The sequence below is a fragment of the Aethalodelphis obliquidens genome, unplaced genomic scaffold (assembly GCF_003676395.1).
Source record: "Aethalodelphis obliquidens isolate GAN/ISIS:26980383/991018 unplaced genomic scaffold, ASM367639v1 scaffold4, whole genome shotgun sequence".
NCBI lineage: Eukaryota > Metazoa > Chordata > Mammalia > Artiodactyla > Delphinidae > Aethalodelphis > Aethalodelphis obliquidens.
Window position 1 is genome coordinate 12,551,584 of NW_020837948.1, and position 24,321 is coordinate 12,575,904.

Sequence of the window (24,321 nt, forward strand, 5' to 3'; positions counted from 1 at the left end):
GAAGCTCTTTATACAAAAACAGTTAATAAGGTCTTTTATTTCAGGATGTAAATACTGTCCATCTAAACTTCTACCCTCATCTCAGTAAGTCCTCTCGTATTTTCTACACCTTGTGCTGCAATTTCTGATGTCTCCCCTGCTTGCTACAACCTGATATGAACCATACACTTGGGAGAATAGAGAAACGGTCTCCTTACCTAGAGGGAGAGAGAGCATCGTGGAGGGAAAGAACAGCATGTGCAAATGTGTCGTGGCATATAGGGCACGTTTGGAGAAGCGCATTTAGATCACTGAGAACCCTGGTCTGACTGCAATTTAGAGTGAGCTCTAGGAGATGACTCTGCAGAGGGAAACAGGGTCAGATCAGTTTACAGATGATTTTAAGTGAGGCTAAGGAGTTTGAATTTGCACCTGAGGCAAATGCAGAGTCATTGAAGAATGTTAAGCAAGAACCGAGTGACTTGATTGGATTTGTATTTAGAATGATCACTCTGACTGCAGTGTGGAGAAAAGGTGGGGGTGGGGGGTGGGCAGGAATGAGGGAGCCAGTTAGAAGGATGTGGCCATCCTCCAGGCTACAGCATTCATTAATTTAACAAAAGACCTTGGCAGTGAGGCAAGAGATAGATGGGCTCCAGGCTAGACATTTACAACTGGCCTCCTGTTCACACCTCCTGGGGAGAGAAGAAGATGAGCTCCAGGCCGGACATTCATTACCAGCCCCTGTTTACATTTCCTGAAGCAAGAGACAAATGGACTCCAGGACTACATATTTATGACCGGACTCCTGTCTATATTTCAAGATCTGCACCTCGATATAAAAATCAGCAGCGGGAATAGGGTAAATAACCGGACATTGGGCATTTTATGGCAGGGACACGGTGGGACTAAACCCTATTAAAGGATCAAGAGGTCACACACTTCCCATCCTTGGGGCAAGGGAGACACTACGCATGCGCAAAAGCCTTCACAGGGTCAAAATGGCAGGAGATGCCAGACCATAGTAAGTCCTGCTATCTCCTCCCAGAGGCCTTTGCGGTGGGATCCATCTTAAATTAGGGGTGCGTACGCACCCAGGGGAGGGTCCAGAAGCAAATTAGCCATAGGGTCAAAACAATATGATTGGCCAAAAAGAAGAAAAAGACCCAGGAGACTGCCCCCTTATAAAGGACTTAAACTTCCCACAGGCGCAGCTCTCTCTCTCCGTTCGCCGGTGCGTCTTTCCGCGAGTACTTTGTTTTTCCAATAAACTTTTTACTTTTCTCTTTACCTTCTACCTCCTTGCCTGAATTCTTTCTTGACAAGGAAGGTAAGAACTAGGGACCCAGGCCTTAGCTGCTGGCCCCTGTGGTCCAGTGTTTAGGACTCCCATTCCTGGAACTAAGATCTTGCTTCCTACTATTGCTTGCTGCAAGCTGCCGCTTTCTGCTGCCTGCGTCCGAAATCAGTAGCCTGACTCTCTTAGTGGATTAGCCATCCAATTGTAAAGTCAGAAGACTAGATAAAATGGTTTCCACATGTCCCTCCCAGCTCTATGATTTTCAAATCCTGCTTATTTTATATTCAATCAAAGAAGGGAGTGAGGAAGAATAGGAAGAGAAATTGGCAAATTTGTGATCAATATGCAGAATTCACATTCAGCAGACAGGAGGCATTAAAGGCTATATATGATGCTGATTGCCTAGATAACTCTCTGTGATCAAGCACACTTTACAATTAATGATACATTTTTTTGATTCAGGTGAGAATCAAACTTTTTAAAAGTTTTAGTGTTTGAAATTGTATGGGAAAACTCTTGAATTTAATGCTGAATATTCTAAATAGGGACAGAAATATTTTAACTTCACTAGAGTCACTTCTGTGTCCCCCATCCAAAATAAGATTGGATTTGATAGGAAAATCTAGGGCATTGCCATGACAATTACCAGGCTTAATCTTAGTTCCACTTAGGCTTTATATAACTCCAACCAGATAAAAAGCAGAGGGCAGTAAGTGGCAGAGATGGGTGCTCACCTCTGCCTCTCTTTATCAGAGTTCCGACTCCAACAGTAAAGAGACATGACATTAAACCACTTTTACTCAACCCTGGCTGCATGTTAGAATTACCTGAGGGTCTTTTACAAATTCCTTATGCCTAGGCCCCATTCCTAGAGTGTCTCACTTAATTGATCTGGAGTGAGAAGGCTTTTAAAGCTTCCCAGGCGATTTTCATGTGCAAGCAGAGTTTAAAACCACTGCACCAGGTAATTATCACAGCAATTCTCAAGATGTCCCCCAGGGATGGGTGGAAGTTGGGAATGTCTTCCAAGTGGCCAGCTAACTGAATTCTTGCGTGTTTGGGTTATTTTATGGTTTGCCAAAAAAATAACAGAAATATCACATTAAAAATAAATCAGTTCTATCACTGGTGTCCCATCTAAAGGGTAGCAGTGTTTTCATAAATCTAGTTTGGTAGTTTTATAGAGTTTTTTGGTTTTTGGTTTTTGTTTTTTAATGGAGCAAGAGGAAGTAGGAGGAAAGGGAAGGAAGGGAGGAAATGCAGAGATCACTAAGAGGGTTCTCACACAAGAGTTTGAGAACCTCTGGGTTTAAGGAGCTGGGTCCAGCCTAAGGAAACAGCAGTTGTGCAGGACACCACCTGTTTCCCATCATGCCCTTGGGGGAATTTTGAGCTCTGTCGTAATTATAGTCTTCTACATTATAACATGAAATCGCTAGTTTTTTTTTTTTAAGGATCGTGGATCGTAGATCATAATACTACCAAGTGACCTAGCGAGCGCTCTCTTCTCTCTCTCTCTCTCTGAAAAAAGCCCCAAATCAATAGAGGGCTCTTATCGCATCTTTAAAGTTTCACAAATAGGTCTTAGGAATCATCCAGCATCCTGTGGTTTCCATAGCTGGACAACTCTTAGATCTTATCAGCCTGCTGAACTGTTCCTTTTTCAGAAACATGTACCATCCAAAATGTTTCTGTTATCCTTGCTTTTAACTGTTGTGAGTGAATCAAAGCAGCTAAATTTGATATGAAGTCATCATTTCCTTCAAGATTTAACTCATCTTTCTGGGCCTGAAATACTGAACAAGCAATGCCTTGGCCTCATCCAAATCCTATGAATGTATTTTTCACCCAACAAATTCTATTTCAGTAAGAGACCCATTTTACTGAATAACAACATTGATGAGTAAGTGAGAATATACATACCTCATCTTGTGATGGAAGCCCAGTATCTTGCTCTTGATCATGTTCTGTATATGAACTACGGATAGTTCGAAATGTAGCCAGTTCCTTTCTATTTCCACACTGCTATAGACTGAATATTTGTGTTCCTCTCAAATTCATATGTTGAAACCTAATTCTCAGTGTGGTAGTATTTGGAGGTGGGGCCTTTGAGAGGTGGAGTCCTCATGAAGGGAATTAGTGACTTTATATCTATGAACCAGAAGTAGGTCCTCACCAGAAACTGAATCTGCCAGGACCTTGATCTTGGACTTTCCAGCCTCCAGAACTGTGGGAAATAAATTTCTGTTGTTTATAAGCCACTCAATTTATGGGATTCTGTTAGAGCAGCCTGAACTGACTAAGACACCATTTATCAACCCAGAGCCTCTCTTTTTCTTTCCAAGGAGACTGGGTCTACATTGATGTAATTAAAGTTCCTCCCCAGGGTTCCTCTGGGACCCTTCACAATAACTGTGCATCCCTTCAGAGTGATGTTGACATTTTCTGGGATATCAACAGTCCAATTGCTTAGGATGGTCTTCATTCTCACAGTAGATGTGGCAAAGAGCTCAAGGTTTTTTGAAATTGATAGAGGTAGGGGTTTTATTTACAGTATTCTTTCTTTTCTATCATTGTAAAATAGTACTATTATTATATAAAAATAATTATGTATTAGTTTTCTAGCACTGTCATAGCATCGTACCACAAACTAGGTGGCTTAGAACAACCGAAATTTATTGTACACGGTTCTGGAGGTCAGAAGTCTGAAATTAAGGTGTCAGGCAGGGCCCTGTTCCCCCTGAAACCTGTAGGGGAATCCCTCCTCGCCTCTCCCTAGCTTCTGGTGGTTTGCTACCAATCTTTGGTGTTCCTTGGCTTGCAGCCACATAACTCCAATGTCTTCATTGTCACATGGTGTTCTCACTACTTGCCACTGCTTTCACAAGACCATCTTTTTTTAATTTATTTTTTGGCTGCGTTGGGTCTTCGTTGCGATGCGCGGGCTTGTCATTGCAGTGGCGGAGCACGGGCTCTAGGCATGGAGGTTTCAGTAGTTGTGGCCCATGGGCTCAGTAGTTGTGGCTCGCAGGCTCTAGAGCGCAGGCTCAGTAGTTGTGGTGCACGGACTTAGTTGCCCTGTGGCATGTGGGATCTTCCTGGACCAGGGATCGAACCTGTGTCCCCTGCATTGGCAGGCGGATTCTTAAGCACTGCACCACCAGGGAAGTCCCAAGACCCTCTTCTTATAAGGACACCAGTCATGACTTTATCTTAACTAATTACATCTGCAACAATCCTATTTCCAAATACCCTCACGTTCTGAGATATTAGGGGTTAGGACTTTCTGGGGGACACAATTCAACCTATTACAATATTCAACCAGATTATTTAGAGTTTTTTTAATGTAAAAATCTGAATCTTTAAAGAAATCAATTCATTAACCTCTGCATGCCAAGATAATTTTTGAAGAAGCTGTTTCATTTCTGGTGCTCTTCACAAAAGGCCTAAAGGTGAAGTGAATCTCTGCAATGAAAAGAGAGATCCTTGACGAAATGAATATGCCCTTGGGACTATTCCTCTATAATTTATCTTCTTTTTTTTCAATTAAAGCAAAAGAGAAAAATGGAAGGAAACTTCTCTCCTGGTTATTTTTTTATTCTCCCAAATTTTAGTTGGGAGCTTACCTTAAAACCTTGAGTTGTGTTGGAGAGAAGAATGTTTTTAGGGAATATGCAGTTTCCATCTTTATTACTGTGAAACATGAGAATCTAAAAAGACTGAGGAAAAAAGCCACTCTAATTTTTGAAAGCTATTTTTTTTTCTGTTTACAGTGCTTATGACAACTTGAATCAGAAAGATCTGATGATATAAAATGTCATTCCTCAAGATTTTTTATTGGTAAAATGACCCACATTTTTTTCTATGCTATTGAATGAAATTTTATCCTTCAACGTATTGAACGAAAAAGAGTATCCCTATCAAGGATCTAATGTCGTGAAACCAAAGAGGAAAAGTTCATATTTCTTCTTTCATATGAGCTTATAGTAAAAATACTTATGAGTAAAGAGAGAGATATAAATAGGTAGGTGGGTAAATAGCAAAACACTAAATAGTACTTTACTTTTCCAGTACTGCTGTGACAGAGTAAAGCACTATCCACACAAGCCAAGAAGATAGAGTATTGGAGTCCTCACTTTTTCAAAGAACACATGGGGATGGGGATAGAATGGGCACGGGGATAGAATGTCTTGATGCACACTGTCCCAGCCCTAGGTGAGTGTGGTCAGGCCCATGCCTTGCAGTGACAGGTCCAACTCAAACTGCTATAAGAAAAGACAAAAAGTCTTGTAACTAATTAAACATGACTGGACAAAGTGGCTCAGCAACGTTCCCAGGATTCAGCTCTCTCACACCTTCTTTTCCCTCTGCTTTCTTCTGTGTTGGCTTGGCTCTTTACATGGAGACACTTGGCAGGCTGACTCAGCTTCAAGTCCAACAGAAAGGAAACACATTTCTGTAGTTCCCAGTGGGATCCCCAGAACTGGAATACTTGACCATCGTGAACTGTGGCCAATAGGATGAAAGTCCTCATTAGACAGCCTGAGGTCAGTGGCTACTCCAAAGTGAGGAGATTGGATCAGCATTACGTGAACTCCAAAGGCTATGTGGGGGAAAGACTGTGCCCTACACACAATCAAGAGCTGCTCCTTGGGGCTCAGAGACTGGGTGAGCAAACAACCAATGTCCATTTCACATGAGGATAAAGAATCCAGAAGAGGAAGAGGTCTATTTGGGGAAATGAACTGGACCTTAAGCCTCCTTTTCCAAAGTGGTGATAGACACACAATTAAATTTTACTTTTTCGGTGGTCCATCAGAAGTAGCATATCAAATGGTAACTACTCTAATGCTACAACATGGATGAACCTCAAAAACATTACACAGTTGACCCTCACGGAGTCAAAACTCCATGTATAACTTTAAAGTCAGTCCTCTGTATCCACGTTTCCACATACGGGGATTCAACCAACTTCAGGTTGTATAGTACTGTAGTACATACTTACGGAAAAAAATACGTGCATAAGTGGACCGGGCCAGTTCAACCCATGCTGCTCAAGAGTCAAATGTACTAAATAAAACAAGCCAGACACAAAAGGTCACATATTATATGATTCCATTTATATGAATATCCTGAAAAATACATCCACAGATTCAGAAATCAGATTGGTGGTTGTTAGGCATTAGCTTGAGAGGGGAATGGAGACTGAGCACTTAATGGGCACTGGGTTTTCTTTTGGGGTGATGAAAATATTTTGGAATTTGATATAGGTAATTGTCTCATGAAACTGTGAATGTACTAAATGCCACTGAATTGTGTACTTTAAAATTGTTAATTTTATGTTATGTGAATTTCTCTTCAATTAAAAAAGAAGATCCCAGGCTTCCCTGGTGGTGCAGTGGGTGAGAGTCCGCCTGCCGATGCAGGGGACATGGGTTCCCGCCCCGGTCCGGGAAGATCCCACATGCTGCGGTGCGGCTGGGCCCGTGAGCCATGGCCACTGAGCCTGCGAGTCTGGAGCCTGTGCTCTGCAACGGGAGAGGCCACAACAGTAAGAGGCCTGTGTACCGCAAAAAAAAAAAAAAAAAAAAGATCCCTTGTCACTGTGCAAAACTTAATCTGGGTAGAATCCCTGATCTTTTCTTTCTTTCCACCCCTCTATTACTTAAGTGCTGTTGCCATCTAAAACATTTGATCTACACTCGAGAAGTAGCCTCATTGTCCTCGCTTCTCATCTAAAGCCAGCCATCCAGAAGCCTCCTGGCCATAGAATTTTAGGTGGTTTTATAGGAATTGGCCTCTGATCACTCACTCACTCCCCATTCACCATCCCTGCCCCCAACAAATAGGCAGCTGGTGTGCTTTGGCTTAGGGCGTATTCTATTCCTTCATTTTCTGCCTTCTGCTGAGGTGGTACTGTTTTCAGTGCATAAGAATTTAGCTAACACTGCATTGATAAGTTCCAGTTTCACATTTTTTTAATTCCAGGAGAGTCTCAACATATATAGGCCTATAGCAATCTTTCCAGAAATGCTCCCAGCAGAGAGTCCAGTCATTTGAAGGATGCCTCTGCCGGGTTTTGCTAAAGGCTTTATTTCTGCCCAATGTCATGTCAAATTTTTTTTTTTTTTTTTTTTTTTGCGGTACATGGGCCTCTCACTGTTGTGGCCTCTCCCGTTGTGGAGCACAGGCTCCGGATGCGCAGGCTCAGCTGCCATGGCTCACGGGCCTATCCGCTCCGCGGCATGTGGGATCTTCCCGGACCGGGGCACGAACCCGTGTCCCCTGCATCGGCAGGCGGACTCTCAACCACTGCGCCACCAGCGAAGCCCTCATGTCAAATTTTTAGACTGAAGTTTCTAAGCTCTGCACAGTTACCAGAAAATTGGTTAGAAACCACAAGGAGTCAAGGAGTTTTAGGAATATTGTGCGAATTTTTATCTGAATCCTGCCTGTGAAACTTCAACAGTTCAAACAAAGACAAGAGTAATTGTTTAAGACATATTTTACAGAGAAAAACAAATTGGTATAGTGGGTATGAATCTCAGTGAATAAGTTCAGGGGTGCCAGAAATAAACTTTTCTTCTATAGTAAAACTTAATTTCTATTTAGAAGGCCTGATTCCCCCTGCCCGTCCTAGACAGCAGGAAGTTCTCTTGTTAGCTGGAGACCCTGACCCTCACCCTGGGGTTGTGTCTGAATTCCAAGAGGTCAATGTTAAGCCAAGTTTTGGCAATGGAAGCATCTGGTCCTTGGTTGCAGTCCATGCATGCATAGCTGGGACATCCCCGACTCTGTCTCTTACTTCCATGCCACAAATGTGGACATTGTTACTATTCTGTGATTCTCTGCTGGGTTCGGCCATGGAAACCTACAGAAACCTACAGAGCTGTCCATACCCTGTAGACCTGGACTCTGTGCAGACACTACCTCTCTGTGGCCTTTCAAACTCCTCAGGACTCTTACAGTTACAGAGCCCTTTTTGCCTCAGATTCCTCCTTTTTTTACCGTCTCCTTGGGACTCTGCTCAGGAAGAAGATGCAGAGACCCTCCTTCTGGAATTCACCAAACTCTTCTCACATCAACTTCCCTCTATCTCTCCCCACATATATCCCCAGCCTAGAAGAATCTTCTAGTAGGAAGCCCAGAACTGCCTAGAGGCTTGAAAGGGGGCAAGGGCAAGGAGGGGGAAAATCAATGTATGTTTCAAAAAAAAAATATTGTTTGCTTTGTTGCTTTGAGGATTGCAGACAAAAATACCATAATTTTGCATGCCACTCCCCTCCCCCAAATAGTGGATAAAATCCTAGACAAAAGAATGTACCTAATTTCAAGACATTTACCTGATTCTTTCCTCTGACCCAAGCTGGAGCAATGGCCTCCTCCTAGCCATCTCCTGTGTTAGCTTCCCTGTTTGTAGGGCCTACCCTATCAAGGAGATGCATTACCACATAGGACACCTGCATACTTATGCACCCAAGCCTCAACAAGGTTGTGAAAGGAAGCATGTCCTACCTTGGAAAACACTCAAAATAATGGCTTATGATTCTTAAATAACTGTAAGACGATCTTGACACTCATCTTAATTTAAGGAGAAGAATTTGGTCCAGCAAACATTTATGCTCACACAGATGCCGTGGTGCTCAATTCTCTGTATCATAATTTTGATAAGTGCCATGTACTAATACTAAATGCGTTTGTATATTGGAGGAAGGTGGGCACAGTGTTTGCTCCTCAACTGGATATTAAGCTCCCAGAGGGCTTGGACCATGTTTTACATTCCATTTTTTATCCCATAACTGTTTTATTCTGTGTGCACAAGATGGTGCTCTGTTTATAGAAGATGCATCAAGAAATTCCTGCTAAAGAGGATGGATGAGTGAATACCATACACTATTAAAGCTACAATGATCTTGAAAATTCACCTAGCCTTTTCTGAAGCCTTCAGGCAGGTCACATTCAAGCCAACTCAAATAAATGAGAACTTTTTTCTTTTCAACCTCCAACAAAAACTTTTAAATCCATTTTCATAAAATAGTATTAACATGGCATTCAACAACTCTGTCTAAAACTTCCTCACCATATCTAACGTGAATGTGACAGAGGGAAAACACAGGACTGGAGACAAAGCGGCCTGGAGTGGGGCTGGCTCTGCGGCTCACAGAGCCTCGTCCTTGGCTGCATCATTTACCCTCTAGGGATTGTACATGCTTCATCTGTAAAATCATAGGGGTTGGGCTTCCCTGGTGGCGCAGTGGTTGAGAATCTGCCTGCTAATGCAGGGGACACGGGTTCGAGCCTGGTCTGGGAAGATCCCACATGCCGCGGAACAACTGGGCCCATGAGCCACAACTACTGAGCCTGCACGTCTGGAGCCTGTGCTCCGCAACGAGAGGCCGCGATAGTGAGAAGCCCACGCGCCACGATGAAGAGTGGCCCCTGCTTGCCACAACTAGAGAAAGCCCTCGCACAGAAACGAAGACCCAACACAGCCATAAATAATAAATAAATAAATAAAAATTAATAAAAAAATCATAGGGGTTGATGAGAGGATCTGTAGGCTCACTTACAACTTTGAAATTCTATAAATCTTTATCATGTATGTGCCAGGATATGAATAGTGAGGTTCTTTTAATAAGGCAACTTAACCATGTGGTATTTCTTCCCTTGCTTTGCTGCTTTAAAGAGATAGAATACATACATTTTCTCTTATCCTCCTGGGAGGACTTGAAGAATAATAGCCCCACCTGCCACCCCAGGATAGGAGAATTCGATTTGGGGCTGCTAGTGATTCCAGGGTCTATTTTCGAGGGGACGAAAAGTCCATTTTTAAAGAACAAGGGAAAAGATGTTCATAATGAGGGAGTACCTCTGATAGAAACTCAAGGAAAGAGGGGGGATTTCCTCCAGACTAAAAAGAAATCAGGGATATTGGGTAGGGGCCGTGTAGGAAGGGGCTGTTGAAGGAGTCTGTGAACCTCTCCTGAGGAAGTTGCCCAAGAATTTAAAGATAACTATGAGTTCACAGAAGCTAGTGGGAGCCAAGTCATTACCACAACTGCCCAGCCTTCAGTTAGACATGAACCTCCCTTACCTGCCCTCCTCTGTTGGTCCTCCTGGTGGTTGGCTAAAGAGAAGTACACTTTGTGGGCACCCAGCACCTCATGACCAAGCACCCATGGGTGCCAAATGCTCTGTTCAGCCTGGCCCCAAATGCCCCGCTCAGACATTCCCTACACAAGGCACCAGGTCACAAGAAAGCCAGGACATCTAGTGGGAGGGAGGTAAGGAAACTGAGACCTCCTGAGCCTGGCACTGGGGTTTGTGGGACCTCCACAGCAGCAGATCCAGGTTTTGTGGAGCCGAAAACATATACAACTGGGGCACCCTTTTTGAGAAAAGGAATACAACATTACACATACAAAATTAGGTAAGAATGTCAATATTTACCTAGACTGAGATGAGCATAACAAATTACAAATTTTTTAAAGCTCACAAACCCCGAAAACACCACAAAGTCCAGGAAAATAACAAAATATGTTTTACTCCTTAATTACCTGACACACCTCTATTGTAACTGTTTTCTACATTAATTGGTTGAATAGTATTTGATTGTGTCTTCATAAGGATGATGTTATAACACTTTTTATAGGGAAAATAGAAAGATAAATCAGTCTTTTTAGTATGGTTGGTGAAAATATTTTTTTGACAGCTGGGATGCAGGAAACATGAGTTCACAAATAGACACTGTGGCCATTTTGTAGTCGTACTGTTGGTTTGTGCCAACAAGTACAGAAATCCTGATAGGTTCTAAGTTGTGCAATCCCCATCAAAAAAGAAAAAGACTGTGGTGTGTTTATAATTGCATATAATGCATTATAAAAAAATTTCTATAGGCAAGAATGTCCATTTTAACTAGGTATCAATGAGAACCTCATCCTCCACTTAAAATTTTACACATCACTTATACCCCAAAAAAGTGAAAGCAGGGTCTCTAAGAGATATTTGTACACCCACGTTCATAGCAGCATTATTCACAATAGCCAAAACGTAGAGGGACCTCAAGTGTCTATCAAAAGATGAACGGACAAAGAAAATGTGGTATATACATAAAACGGACTACTATTCAGCCTTAAATGGAAGGACATTCTGACACCTGCCACAACATGATCGATCTTGAAGACATTATGTTAAGTGAAATAAGCCAGTCCCAAGAGGACAAGTATTATATGATTCTACTTATATGAGGTACCTAGAGTAATCAAGTTCAGAGACAGAAAGAATGGTGGTTTCCTGGGAATGGTGGAAGGGGGGAGGTGGAGTTATTGTTTAATGGGTACAAAGTTTTAGTTTCGCGTGATGAAAAGAGTTTTGTGGATGGGTGGTGGTAATAGCAGCACAATGTGAATGTACTTAATGCCAGTGAACTGGACACTTAAAAATGGTTAACATGGTAAATTCTGTTTTGTCTAATTAACCACAATTTAAAAAAATAAAAAATTTTTATACATCAGATGATTAAAATAATTGTCCAGAGTAGTTTCTGGCTCTGTGCATTTCAAACATGGTTCTGCTCTACTGTTCTCATACTTCCAGCATTGGAAGCTGTAGTAGTACAAGTTCATATCACTGTGTGACCTCTGGCTCTGCACCTTCATGTCATGATGCCACTGTGGGCAGCAGGAGTATTTCTGGAAGCCATTCCTACTCCTGATGGCTAGGAATAACTTACTACACACAGAAGTGATTGTGACCCTCATAACTATGTCCCACTGAATGCAAACTAAAGGCATCCTTATCTCAACTTCCTCTTATTTGGATCCCAGAGATGCCTCATTTGTTCCTCCACCATCCAACACAAGGGGAAATGTAACACAAGGGAAGTCGAACTGGAAAGAAACAGTGATCTGAACTGCATGCAAATGAGGGCCCACGAAGGGTGAGCGTCACTGGCTTCTCAGTAAATCCACCCCTGAATTCCCATTTCACTTAAAATCCGTTCTAGATTGGTATCATTCCCACTTGCTTTGTTCTTACATGATATGTGAACTGCCAGGTCAAAATTCTTTGCACAGTAATCCTTTTGAATAGACATTTTATATCACTTTTTATAATCTCTTCAAATCTACCTACTCTTTTTAACTTGTCTTTGCAGGTATTGCTTTTCAAATAGTTTATCATGCCTGCATCTGGGTGATCTATCAGAGATTGTGAACTACTTGAAAACAAGAAATAGCTCTATCATGAAACTCAGTAGAATACTACAGGTAACCACATGCTTGATAAATGTATTTAGACAAGGTAATGCATTTGTGTGTGTGTGTGTGTGTGTGTGTGTGTGTGTGTGTGTGTGTGTAGGAGGGTCTTCTCTGAAAGGTTACCAAATTGTCTTTATCTACCTTTGGTTGTGGAATCCAAAGGTAAACACAGAACTCTGCCCAGGGTTTTTAAATTTTACTTTATTTGTGTGTGTGTGTGTGTGTGTGTGTGTGTGTGTGTGTGTGTTTACTACAAAATCTATGTTCATCTGCATCAGATAGGAATTAAGTTCAACTGTGAGTAGCAGAGACCTGAAAAAAAGAGGTTTAACTAATATTTATTTCTTTCTCATGTAATGGAAATCCAAAGGTGAGCAGTCCAGGGCTGGTGTGGGAACTCCCTTTTGTCACCAGGAACCCAGGCTCCCTTCAACTCTCTGTTCTGATGGTGCTATCCCTTATCTTCATGCTTACAAGATGACTGCTAGAGCACTAGCCCTTTATAGGCCATCCTATCTGCATTCCTAGGAGAAAGAAAACTAAAGGAGGTGGGAAGGCAAAAAAAAAAAAATGTTCTTAGGGTCCTATCACTTTTCTAAGAAATGTTCTTGGAAGTTCTGCTACGTAACTTCTGCCTATATCTTATTGGCCACCCCTAGCTGTAAGGAGTGAGATGGGGAGAAATTTAGAAACATGTTCTTTTGCTGAATATGTGTCTACTCAAAATGAAAACTGGGATTCTAATGCCACAGAGATGGATGGATATTGGATGGATATCCAATGGATGGCTGGATGCATGAATATGGGTAAATTACCACTAGCTCTGCCATAAATCCTCAGGCTGCCCTAATCCGAAGCAAACTGTGAAGAGAAGCATGGGCTGCTCCTTGCCTTTCCTCTCCACCTCTCACCCCCACTTAGGAAGCAACACCCTCCTACTTAAGAGAAAAAAACAGAAACTCATTTACATTTAGGGGATAATGATGAGAACTTTTAAATGCTGCTTGCCCCAAGAATTTGTTTTAGCAAGAAGCAAAGCCTTGAATTAGAGAAATAGAATCATCATCATACATATTCAGGTTTCAATAAGTAAGATATGGATGACTGCGTTTGGTAAAGAGTAACTGCGTTTGGATTCCCTTTTCTCTAAAAATCAGATCACACAAGACGATGTTCCTATTTTAACTTCAGGGTATCTCTGAGTACTAATGATAAATGTGTCACCTACCATGAGTCCTAGTGTTTTTTTTATTTTTTATTTGCCCATAGCTCATCATTCCCTTGATCATAACTATGTAGTATATACATATTTTCTCCCTGAAATGGGTGAAAGTTTTTTAACTCTAATACTAATTGGGCTCTAGTGCTGTGGTTTTTACTGGATATTTATCATTTAAACAGCAGTCAAGGCAGGGGGTCGGGGGGAGCGCCGTGGCAAAGCGCTTTTCATTTTGTGTTTGGTTATCGCTAGCAGGCCCACTTCAGCACACACTTAGGCAATACGTGAGAGAGGGTGGGAGACCAGCTCTACGATTCCACCAAGTCTGTCAAGTGGGCATTAAGCAGAAAATGAGGTTTAGTTTCTCATGCTGCAGTAAAACATATGCTTTAAAAAGGAATACAATTGCCTTTGAGTTACTGTTGCTTTATTTTGAGTACTATGGGGGTCTTCAAGAAAATATTTCTGCAAACAGCTTTCAGAAAGGATTGTGATAGCTGGCATTTGTAGAGCATGTTCTGGTTTATAAAGCATTTTCACATCTATTGTCAGTGCCCAACTTTGCTCTGCTCTCAGCTGCTAGCAAATGGGATCTCAGTTTCACGGCTTTGAGATGGCCTCTGGGATGTAGCTTTTGATTTCCTTTGCCTCTAGAATGGATACCAGTGGTTTTAACAATGGCCTAAATCAGAGGTTCCAGAAGCAAGAGCAAACTGACCATTTCTTGATTTTTTTTTCTACCCCTAGATAATGCTACTCCCTTTGAAGCAAATTGTTCCCTACCAGGCAGTTGTTCCCCAGTCAGTGAGGGGACGATGATTACAAAGGAGAGGGATGTTGGAGGGTCAGGATAATTCCTTTTCACCCCGTTTTATGCTTTCTGCTGTTCTCATTCCAAGGTGGCCTGACTCAAGACCACTGTAGGCTGACAAATACACCAATGTTTCTTTGGGCCATCAATAAGTCAATCACTGAACCTCCGAGTTGACAGAAAACATAAAAGATCTGAAGACCAACCAGCCAGATCTGTATTAGCCACCTTGGAAAGGGACAATTTTCATCTCTTAGAAGGAGCAATAGAATCAGGATTGGGAGTTCCCAAGGGAAACAAGCAAACAGGGTCACAGATAACAAGGCTTTATTCCATCCCACATTCTATCCCAGCTTCTGAATATTTAAACTCTCTGGCTATAAAAATGCTTAAGCATCTCTCCCATCTTAAATATATATTCAAGTATCTCCCATCTCAAAAAAAAAAGTCCATTAGATTCTAGTGACTGGAGCTAATGCTAATAAATGGAGCTAATTGGATGATTTTCTCATGCAAAAATATCCACCTAGGGTTCCACACTCAGCACTACTTCCTCACCTCTCATCCAGTGCTCAGCCTATTGAAACCTGGCTTGTTCTCATCACTACTCTCATCCTCATCTCCAATTACTTCCTGTCAACAAATCCAATGCCCATTTTTCAGTCTTCTCATTGCAAGACGGCAGCATTTGGTGTGTTGACATGTTTTACTCTTTTGGTTGTTATGACACTGGACTCTCCCAACCTCCTCAGACCTCCCTATGGCTTGTTCCGACACCTTCCCAAGTGCCCTTCCTGGGATCCCACCCTCCATTTCTTTCTCTCCACACTTACCTGAGTTAGCTCATTCATTCCCTTGCTTTCAATTACTACCTATATGCTGATACTTCTTTAATCTGCACCTACTACCCACATGACTCCTCCAGCCTCAGACTCAGATATGATTTTTCTAAAAGAATGCCTCCAATGAGTTGCCCTAAGACTAAACGTATCAAATCCCTTTAAACCATTGTCCTCTCTACCCCCTTTTCATATGATGGTCCTGCCATCCTCACATTCGCCCGAGCTTCCTCTTTACTCTTCACTGGCCCTACATCTAATTTTCCACGTGTGTCTTGACCCATCTCTTCTTTCTATTCCTGCTATTATAGCTTTAGTTCATAACTCTGTCACCTGTTGCTTGAACAACTGCCACATCTCCTAACTGATATGCACACTTGCATATTCTCCTGCCAGAGTGGTTTGTTTGAGATGAAAATCTAAGCAACAGAAAAAATCCAAAAGGCTTACTGAGGCACAGATTCTCAGAGTTTTAGTACCAACTGCCTTCTCCAACTTCACCTGATCCTCCAGCAAAACAGAGCTGCTGGGAGCACCCAGGACTCACTACAGTCTACGTTTATATGCTGGACCCTCTGCCTGCAAGGCCTTGTCTGCCTCTTTCTCCTTCCCTCTCTTCTTCATCTACTTAAATAGTACTCAGCTATAAAACTCATTGGCAGTAACCTCCCCAGGAAGCCACCCCTGACATCCAGGTGTAGGTTACTCACCCTTCCTTGGTCCCCTGCATAGTTCTACCCCAGAACTTAACTCCTTTTTTAAAATTATCTATCCACACAGGTAAATTTACTACGTGATAAAGTTTCAGGGATCTTGCTCACATAGACCCTTTCCAAGGCCTCTTCCTAAGTGTGTATTCATAACTTTGCATTCTTTTTCATAAAAAGGGTCCCCAAATTTACATAAGCTTCACAAAATCAGGATCTGCCTCTTTGGGGGCCAACTTATCCTCTAGTTGGTGAATTCTGTACGAGCAGAGCCCGTCTTATTTATCTTTGTATCAACAGCACACATTGGGCATTTAGTAGTTAGTTGTTGAATGAATGAATGACCCAGAAATCCAAGGCAAGACTGAGAAGGGAGGGAGAGGCAAGCTGAAGCGAGACATGGAAGGTAAAGTTCAGAACAAGGAGCACCCTGGTCCCCTGAGAACAGCCAGGAGAGGACATTAGCCAGGACACCAGGGTCAGAGCAAGGCCATGAATCAGACCTCACACAGGGAGCAAGGGTCAGAAGCCAGGCAGACAAATACAGGCCTGGAATGCATAAACGCCGGTGAGCAGAGCAGAGCAGAAGGTCCAAGTCCAGAACAATGGGCAGGAAACAGAGGAGCAAGACAAGCTAGCAGGAAGACAGAAGCCAAACAGCAATGACAAGCAAGTACTTCTTACACAGGTCTTCTATGGTTCCACAGCTACAGAAGCCCTCCCAAAAGGGCAGCCCAGGGCAGGGGGCAGGAGCTCAGAGCATGCAGCCAAGTGATGGGGCATGAAGAGGACAGAGGGACCCAGCAGCTCTGGCACACAGATTCTGACTGCCAATGTTTTTCTCACTTGGACTGGTGTTCAGGGGATATCTATTTCCAACCCTGAGCATCTACTGAAGACAAAATGATGAAAATGCTGCTGAGTTCACAAAGCTCTCTTAAAATAACAAAAAAAAAAAAAAAAAGGAATCAAAAATCTGTATCCATCCCATTTTTTTGAGTTATTTCTTTAAAGATTTGCTCTCAATGATGTGACAATGAATGGTTATGTTGTAGTATGAAATCAGGACAGCAGTTATGTAAAGGAGGTAAAAATGGCTTCATTAAAATGCATGGAAGGAGAAGCAATGGATTATAGTATGCATCACGCTAGAGATGAGCAGATTACTGAGCACCAGGCCCACAAGGGAGACAGATTAATGAAAAATAAAGGGGCTTCAGAAAAACAGCATGAAGCCGAACACTGATCTCCTGCTTATCAGAATATAAGCCCAAATGTGTGCGGAAAATCACTTCTTTTCATTTGGAATGTTCATTTGAAAGTTAATGTTATTTGCTTCTTTCTCTATTTCTCCATTTTATTTGTTTATCTTTTGGATAATTAAAGATAATTTTTAAAACTAGGAAACATCAACAGAGAGGAATATCTAATGCAGGTTGCTCACTCTCGAAAAATGGCAAGGGGATAGTACAATTTTCTTAATAGTATGGATAATCACTGAAAATTATAAATTAAAAAATTGATCCTTCTTGTCATGACTTTACTGTGTGTTTTGCCTGAAAAACTTCGTGGATGTTACCTTGAAGGGGAAATACCTTAAGGTATTGGGAGAAGAAGGGAGTTGGGAGTCAGATGACCCAGGGTTCAAAAGGCAACAATAACATTTATATTGTGTGATTAGGACAAACCACCAAGTCTCTTTCAGCCTCAATTTTTTGGCAGGAAAAAAAATGATACCTGCCTTATTTCACTCAGTGTTCTCAGTGTATCTCAAGGGATACATTATAAGAGAAAAATTGTGAAAAGCTGTATAATCATAAATTGTCAATTACATAAGCAAACTCCATTGGGTTTCAGCTGGATTGGGGTTGGAACATAATCACTCTAATGGATGAATAAGAAAGCATGCAGCAATCACCTGAAAATCGCACCACTCTTTATAATGTGGATACTGACAGTGAAAGACAGGTAGCAACTATTTTTAAGAATGGTATTAGTTTCTGATATTTACTTAATCATTTTAAAATTAGGCTTATAATTTCTACGATGTATAAGGTTAAACAAGTCACCTCTTTTGAATGTAGTAAACTGCAGTATTTATGATAATTATATATACTTCTGAACATTTATATGCTTAATTAGAAACTTGAAAGTTTTAAGGCAAGTAAAAATAGCTGAACTTATCTATGTTAGAACACAGAGAAAATGGTGAATATGTCTATTGGGATCCAAGTGGAGATGTGGGGTAGTCAGTTGCTTATATAAGTCAAGAGAGTTCAGGAAGAAGATGGGGCTGGGGATATATATATTTCAGAGTCATCAGTCAATAGATGGTTTTGAGTCATAGAAATGAGAGTGACTATAGCTAGACAAGGGATTTAAGGCCTGAGCTGTGGGAACCACTAATGTTTCAAGGCTGTGGAGAAGAGAATGATCCAATAAAGGAGACTGAGGGAGATCAGCCCCTGAGGTAGGAGGAAAAGTGTTCTGAAAGAAAAATGAGGAAAATAGTTCATGAAAGAGGTAACGTCAATTGTGTCAAATACTGCTGAGAAGTCAAGTAAGATATGGAGGAAAAATTGGCCAATGGATCTAGCCACCTGGAGTGGCCTTGACAAGAACAACTTCAGTAGACTGGAAAGCAATTGAAAGTGGGAATGGGGAGAAGATGTTGACCTTATATTATCTTCCCCTTGGTCCTTTGATTATCTTTTTAACCTGAGCCCACACATTTAATAAGTGGGGAGAACACAAGAGAGAGGGGGAGATCCTGAAATTAAATTTGGCCCTATTAGGACCAACAAACCCAATCTTAGTTTACAAAGTGTCTCTGTTAAATTATTATAATTAAAAAATCCATTACAGAGGAATCAATTCCCCAAAGAGAATGGACCCCAATAGGCTACATAATTACAGTCTCTACATTTTCTGTACCAAAAGTTCCACAAAGTTTGTTGTTTTTTTTCAAATTTATTTATTTATTTATTTTTGGCTGCGTTGGGTCTTCGTGGCGGTGTGCGGGCGTCTCATTGCGGTGGCTTCTCTTGTTGCAGAGCATGGGTTCTAGGCGCGTGGGCTTCAGTAGTTGTGGCATGCAGGCTCAGTAGTTGTGGCTTGCGGGCTCTAGAGCGCAGGCTCAGTAGTTGTGGCGCACGGGCTTAGTTGCTCTATGGCATGTGGGATCTTCCCGGACCAGGGCTCAAACCTGTGTCCCCTGCATTGGCAGGCGGATTCTTAACCACTGTGCCACCAGGGAAACCCAAAGTGTTTTTTTGGTTTTTTTTTTTGAGTTGTGAACTTAATCACAAAACTTTACTTTTACATTTATACATGTATTGAAAATAGCAAAGTTACTTAAAAATCATAGATGTTCTGTCTACATGGAGCTCATCCTCTTGACTTTAGGCAGAATTACAGCTGAACCTTTGTGAATATTTAAGAGTTAATCTTGGTTTTTTACCCAACAGCATTTAACCTAACACCTACTGTGTGTAAAGTAATATACTGAGCATTGATCTTTATCAGGCTCTCCTTCAGTCACTGATCACACTGCACCATCAGAAAGCTCTAACTCAGATCTCCTAGAGAGATCTTGGTGCAGGACATTTTCATGACTTTGGGCTCTTTTGGTGAACCTAAAAATAAAGCATTAAAGGCACACTTTATTGTATTACTATGAAATGTGTCAAAATGAAATGGTACCTCCATCTTCAAGGCTTATCCCATCCTTCGTCCTACACTTTGCATCAAAATGCAATGTTTGGGTTTGCCCATATTCTCTTCCGCTGTGCTCCCCAATGTGATGGGAGTGACAATAGCAGTTCACCATCTGCATGACATGATGGTCTTTTAAAACACCATCCATCTATCCTCGGGGTGAAACCATTACCATTCCTGTAATTTGTCTCCATTAGTCCTTTTCCCCAGCTCAACAGCCAATTTTTCCTCTCTTGTCAGATCCAATGGGCTACAGAATTCTAGGAAAAGTCTGGCCCAACTTCTCAATGACTTGATTATTCTACAGTTCTTACAAGTTCTCCTAAAGAATTCCAAGATGCTTCTTTATAAAATTATTATTGGATTGTCCAAAAAGTTCATTCAAGTTTTTACAGAAAAACCCGAATGAACTTTTTGCCAACCCAATAGTATTCCCCTTAAAAACAGCACTGCCCTAGCAGAATACTGCCTTTCAAGACGTCCTTCTCAGGAAACATATTTATTCCATTTATAGTTAGAATTTTCATGTTCATTTTCCTCTTCAGTGAACTACTTTCCAGAATTTCCTTTCCTCTTCCCTATAATTAGTGCCACATACCACCGATAAAGGACCTACATTATCAGAAAGAAAAAAGCCATAGGAGCATATTGCATAGTCTCAAAACATTCCAGCACATGAGTTTACAATATTCAAATAAGAAGTTGCTTCCCACACAAGAAAGTAAGAAACAAATATATTGGAAAACTAGCTTTCTTTACAGACATTCATCTATTCAACAGTTATTTAAGAAGCAAGCATTAGAGGCAAGATCTGGGGCCCCTGGTAAATACAAAGATGACTGGCACAAATCCTGCCCTGGAGGAACTTACAGTCTAGAGAGGAGAAAGTAGGGCAAATCTTGTTAACATGCCTGGAGTACAGATTAGGGAGAGATTCTTTCTAAACAGGAACCTAAAGGAAGGCAGTGAGGAAGAGGTACGTGATGACCTTTGAAAGTTAGGTAGCATTTGGAGTGAGGTTTAGAGAGCTAGAATGAGGGAAGGAATCTTCCAGAGAAGGGACCTGTGTGAACACAGAACAGCATCTGGGAGGCCATGAGTCAGCACAGGGAACCAGGGATAGAACGCTCAGGACTGGGCAGGAAGGGGAGCGGGAGACGATGAAGTCGGAAAGACCAGTTAGAGCCAGACCTTGCCATGCTGAGAAGGCCAGGTGGAAGGCTACGGGCTCCATTGCTTAGGCTGAGAGAACCCTCCAGGGGATTCTGGAGCAGAAGAAAAGATGAGAGCGTTAATGTATAGGATGGATTGGAATGAGAACACCCCGGAAAAGGGAAACCAATTACAGGGTTTCTGTAATCATAGGCTGGGCCTTGATGAAATCATAGGATAGCAAGGCTGCAGAATTAGACAGAAGGAAAAAGATTTCACAGGTATAATTGATAGAGTCTGGCATCTGATAGCATGTGGAAGGGGTTGAGTAGGGAGGGGTCAGAGTTAACACTGAGGGTTTGAGACTGGCTGAAATGAGGACTACAGATGGAGGGAAGATTTGGGAAGGACCATATGTTGAAGAGAGGCTACAGAAGATGCCTGGTGACTGACGGAAAAATAAAATAGTTTTTTTAAGAAAGAAGCCAGAGCTGGAAGTATAAACAAATGTGGAAATCATCTGCACAGACGTGACAACCAAAATCATGACTTTGAATGAGATGTTTAATTGAGAAAGAGCTACAATTACTGTCTATACATCACAAAGTCAAATGCTAATTATCCACTTAGTTTGATGAATGTAGACAGTCAATATCAGATCATTATAGCCTAGATACTTTGCAGACTGAATGACCCAGTTTTGCAGCCCTCATCAATCAAATTAAACAAATCACTGTCAGATCTGCCCCTGGCTTTGTGCTGTGTCAATACAGGCAGCGGGTTCACACTCAAATTGAAATTGAAAACCTGATTCAAGGCCCTGAGCTGCCAGTGTCAGATCTCCTCATCTCCAGTCAACTCAACCATCACCTGGCCATGACCCATCACACCAGGTCCCATTGTACAGTTCACAGAGAACTTCCTGAACAGTGTCTCCTTTAAGTGACAGTTCCACACAATAGATAGGTTTTTCACCATTTTATAGATGCAGAAACCTGAGGCTCAAAGAAGTAATTTGTCTAGGGTCCTATGGCCAGTACCAGCTGGAGGTAGAACTAGCAACCAAGGTTTCAGATTCTAAGTAAATGGCAGCGAGGTTTCCATTTGGTGTTTCTTTGTTTTACTAAACTACACTGCCAAACCTTTTTTTTAAAAAAAAAAGAATATTATGCTCATTACTAATTAACACCACTGAATGGAACAGGAGGTTATCTGTGCCCATTGTCTACTTCTTCTCCCTCATGGCCACTTCTGTATTATCTCACTGGAATTGATTGGGTGAATGAAATGTATGCGCAGGCGCACACACACACACAACCACCCACCCTCCCACACACACACACACACACCACCTTCCTCATTAATCTCAACCTAGTTGGCCAACTTAGAAGGAGAGCTATATCTCAAATGGCACATTGGCAAAACCATAGGCCCTATTTCTTAGTGTTGTACCTTTCATGGTTCTTTGGCTTCAGGCAACCAATACCAGCAACCACATGGCACAAAATAAATCTGTAATTTGATGTAACTTTCACATCCTTCAGAACATAACTTTTAAGCTAAGCATCATATTCAATTCAAAACTTCAAAATGAAGGCCACTATATTTTATGAGAAAAGATCAGTCTGAATGAGAATCAAGGGGTATTTTCCAGGTAAGAGGATGAGAAGAACAAGAGAGTGGTGAAAATCACTTTCTACCTTGCTCTATGGTTACATAGACTTACAGTATTTCTCCAAACTCTGCTAGATCCTAACATGTGAGGTTCATTATATGAGACTTAGGAAAAAATTTTCAAAACCAGTCAGAGAAAAGCATCCTGATATACCTTCACTTCAGCACTTTCTGTCCTTCCACCAAGAGTGAAAAAGGAGAACAATTGGACATTTTTTAATTGTCACAGGGAGGCTCAGTGAGGCAAGCACTGAGCCCCAAATGTTTCTGGGGAATGAATGAGGAAATAACCTCCCCTTAACCATTTGTATCCACTTATTGTCATTGGGATTGAAGAGTTCCCTCAGGAAAAAAAGACTTGAACCATCATCCTACTGGAACTCAGACATAAACCCCCATGTCTGATGGGTGGGTGGCCCTCATGCAAGTCAGATTACAAAGAGGAGCAATGGGGCTTCTGAGGGAACATTTCAGCCACAGCATAAAGTCAGCATCCTACAATCCAAACTGTTTTATATTTCCACGCAGAAATGTCAGAGTTGGTGACAAGTACAGGTGAGAAATCTTAGACTTTTCATTTACATAGAGGGCGTAAAAACACCTGGACTCAGAGGACGTAGGGAAAGAGGTTTTCCCTGAAGAGAAGTGTGCTATGCAACCTTTGCATCTGGAAAGTTGGGAAGGGTGGGGGACATATACTTGAGGAGAGCAATTGAAGAACACGTGAGCTGGTGTCTGACTCTCACTTAAAACTTAATATGAGCTGACAGACGAGTCAAAGAATAAGTGCATGGGGCAGCCTACGCTCTCAGAGTCTGTCAAGGGTGCAAATGGACGCGTATTTCCCATGGGCAGAAGTGGGTCACGTAACAAAGAATGAACATGGGGTCAGCTTCTGTCCAGTGAGACTTCCCAAAGGGGCAGCGAGACCCTAGTGGCGAGAAGCTAAGGACATTGCAATATGTCTGGGGGCTGCAGAAGGAGGAAGCAATCGGCCACAATGGAGATGCCTCCCCCGGGGTCAAGGGAGCTTCAGATGAAAAGCCCACGGTGATGGGGCTCTCCAAAGAACCAAAGCTTAACTTAAAAGGCTGCCCAGCCCACAGACCGCAAACCCAACCCACGAGACAGTTTCAGTCACGTGAGAACTTTTCTGTGCTGCAGTTAACAACTCTCGCTCTTCCCCTACTGTATTCAAGCCCTGGAAGAGCAGAAACAGATTCTAGCGAAGAGGTGGCAAGGACCCCAGCTCCCCACCTCTGCAGGCTTAACTGGGGAAGCGAGAAGATTTGACTTCAAATCAAGCTTGGAGTGTTTGTTATTTTATGAGCTGGACTTTTTGAATAAAGGTTGTATTTGGTAACCAAAAAAATTTTTTCCAATGGTTGTGGGAGACAAACTAAAGTTGCTGTATGATCACACCCCATGAGTCTTGCTGGGTCACCATATCAGTTACACCTGCTTTTCCTCCCACTTAGCCGTTTGCATCCAGTGACTTATTTGGGATCTGAGGAGCTTCCTTACTGGGCAAAAACCTAGAAACAAACTGGGAATCAGACATATACAGCCGTGTTCGATGGGCTAGGGTGGGTGACAGTCAGATGACAAGGGGGGTTAGTTAGGCTGTCATCCAGATATTAGTTGAATGGAAATTCAGGCTCCATG

The 24,321-nt window shown here is 42.0% G+C and overlaps 1 protein-coding gene and 1 pseudogene across 1 annotated transcript in view; both read right to left on the reverse strand.

Moving 5' to 3' along the window:
* The window catches only part of MEGF10 (multiple EGF like domains 10), a 366,625-nt gene that overhangs the window by 277,743 nt on the left and 64,561 nt on the right, over positions 1-24,321 (reverse strand). The gene's annotated exons all lie outside the window — the stretch shown is intronic.
* LOC113617635 (60S ribosomal protein L9-like) lies at positions 2,909-3,764 on the reverse strand (annotated as a pseudogene).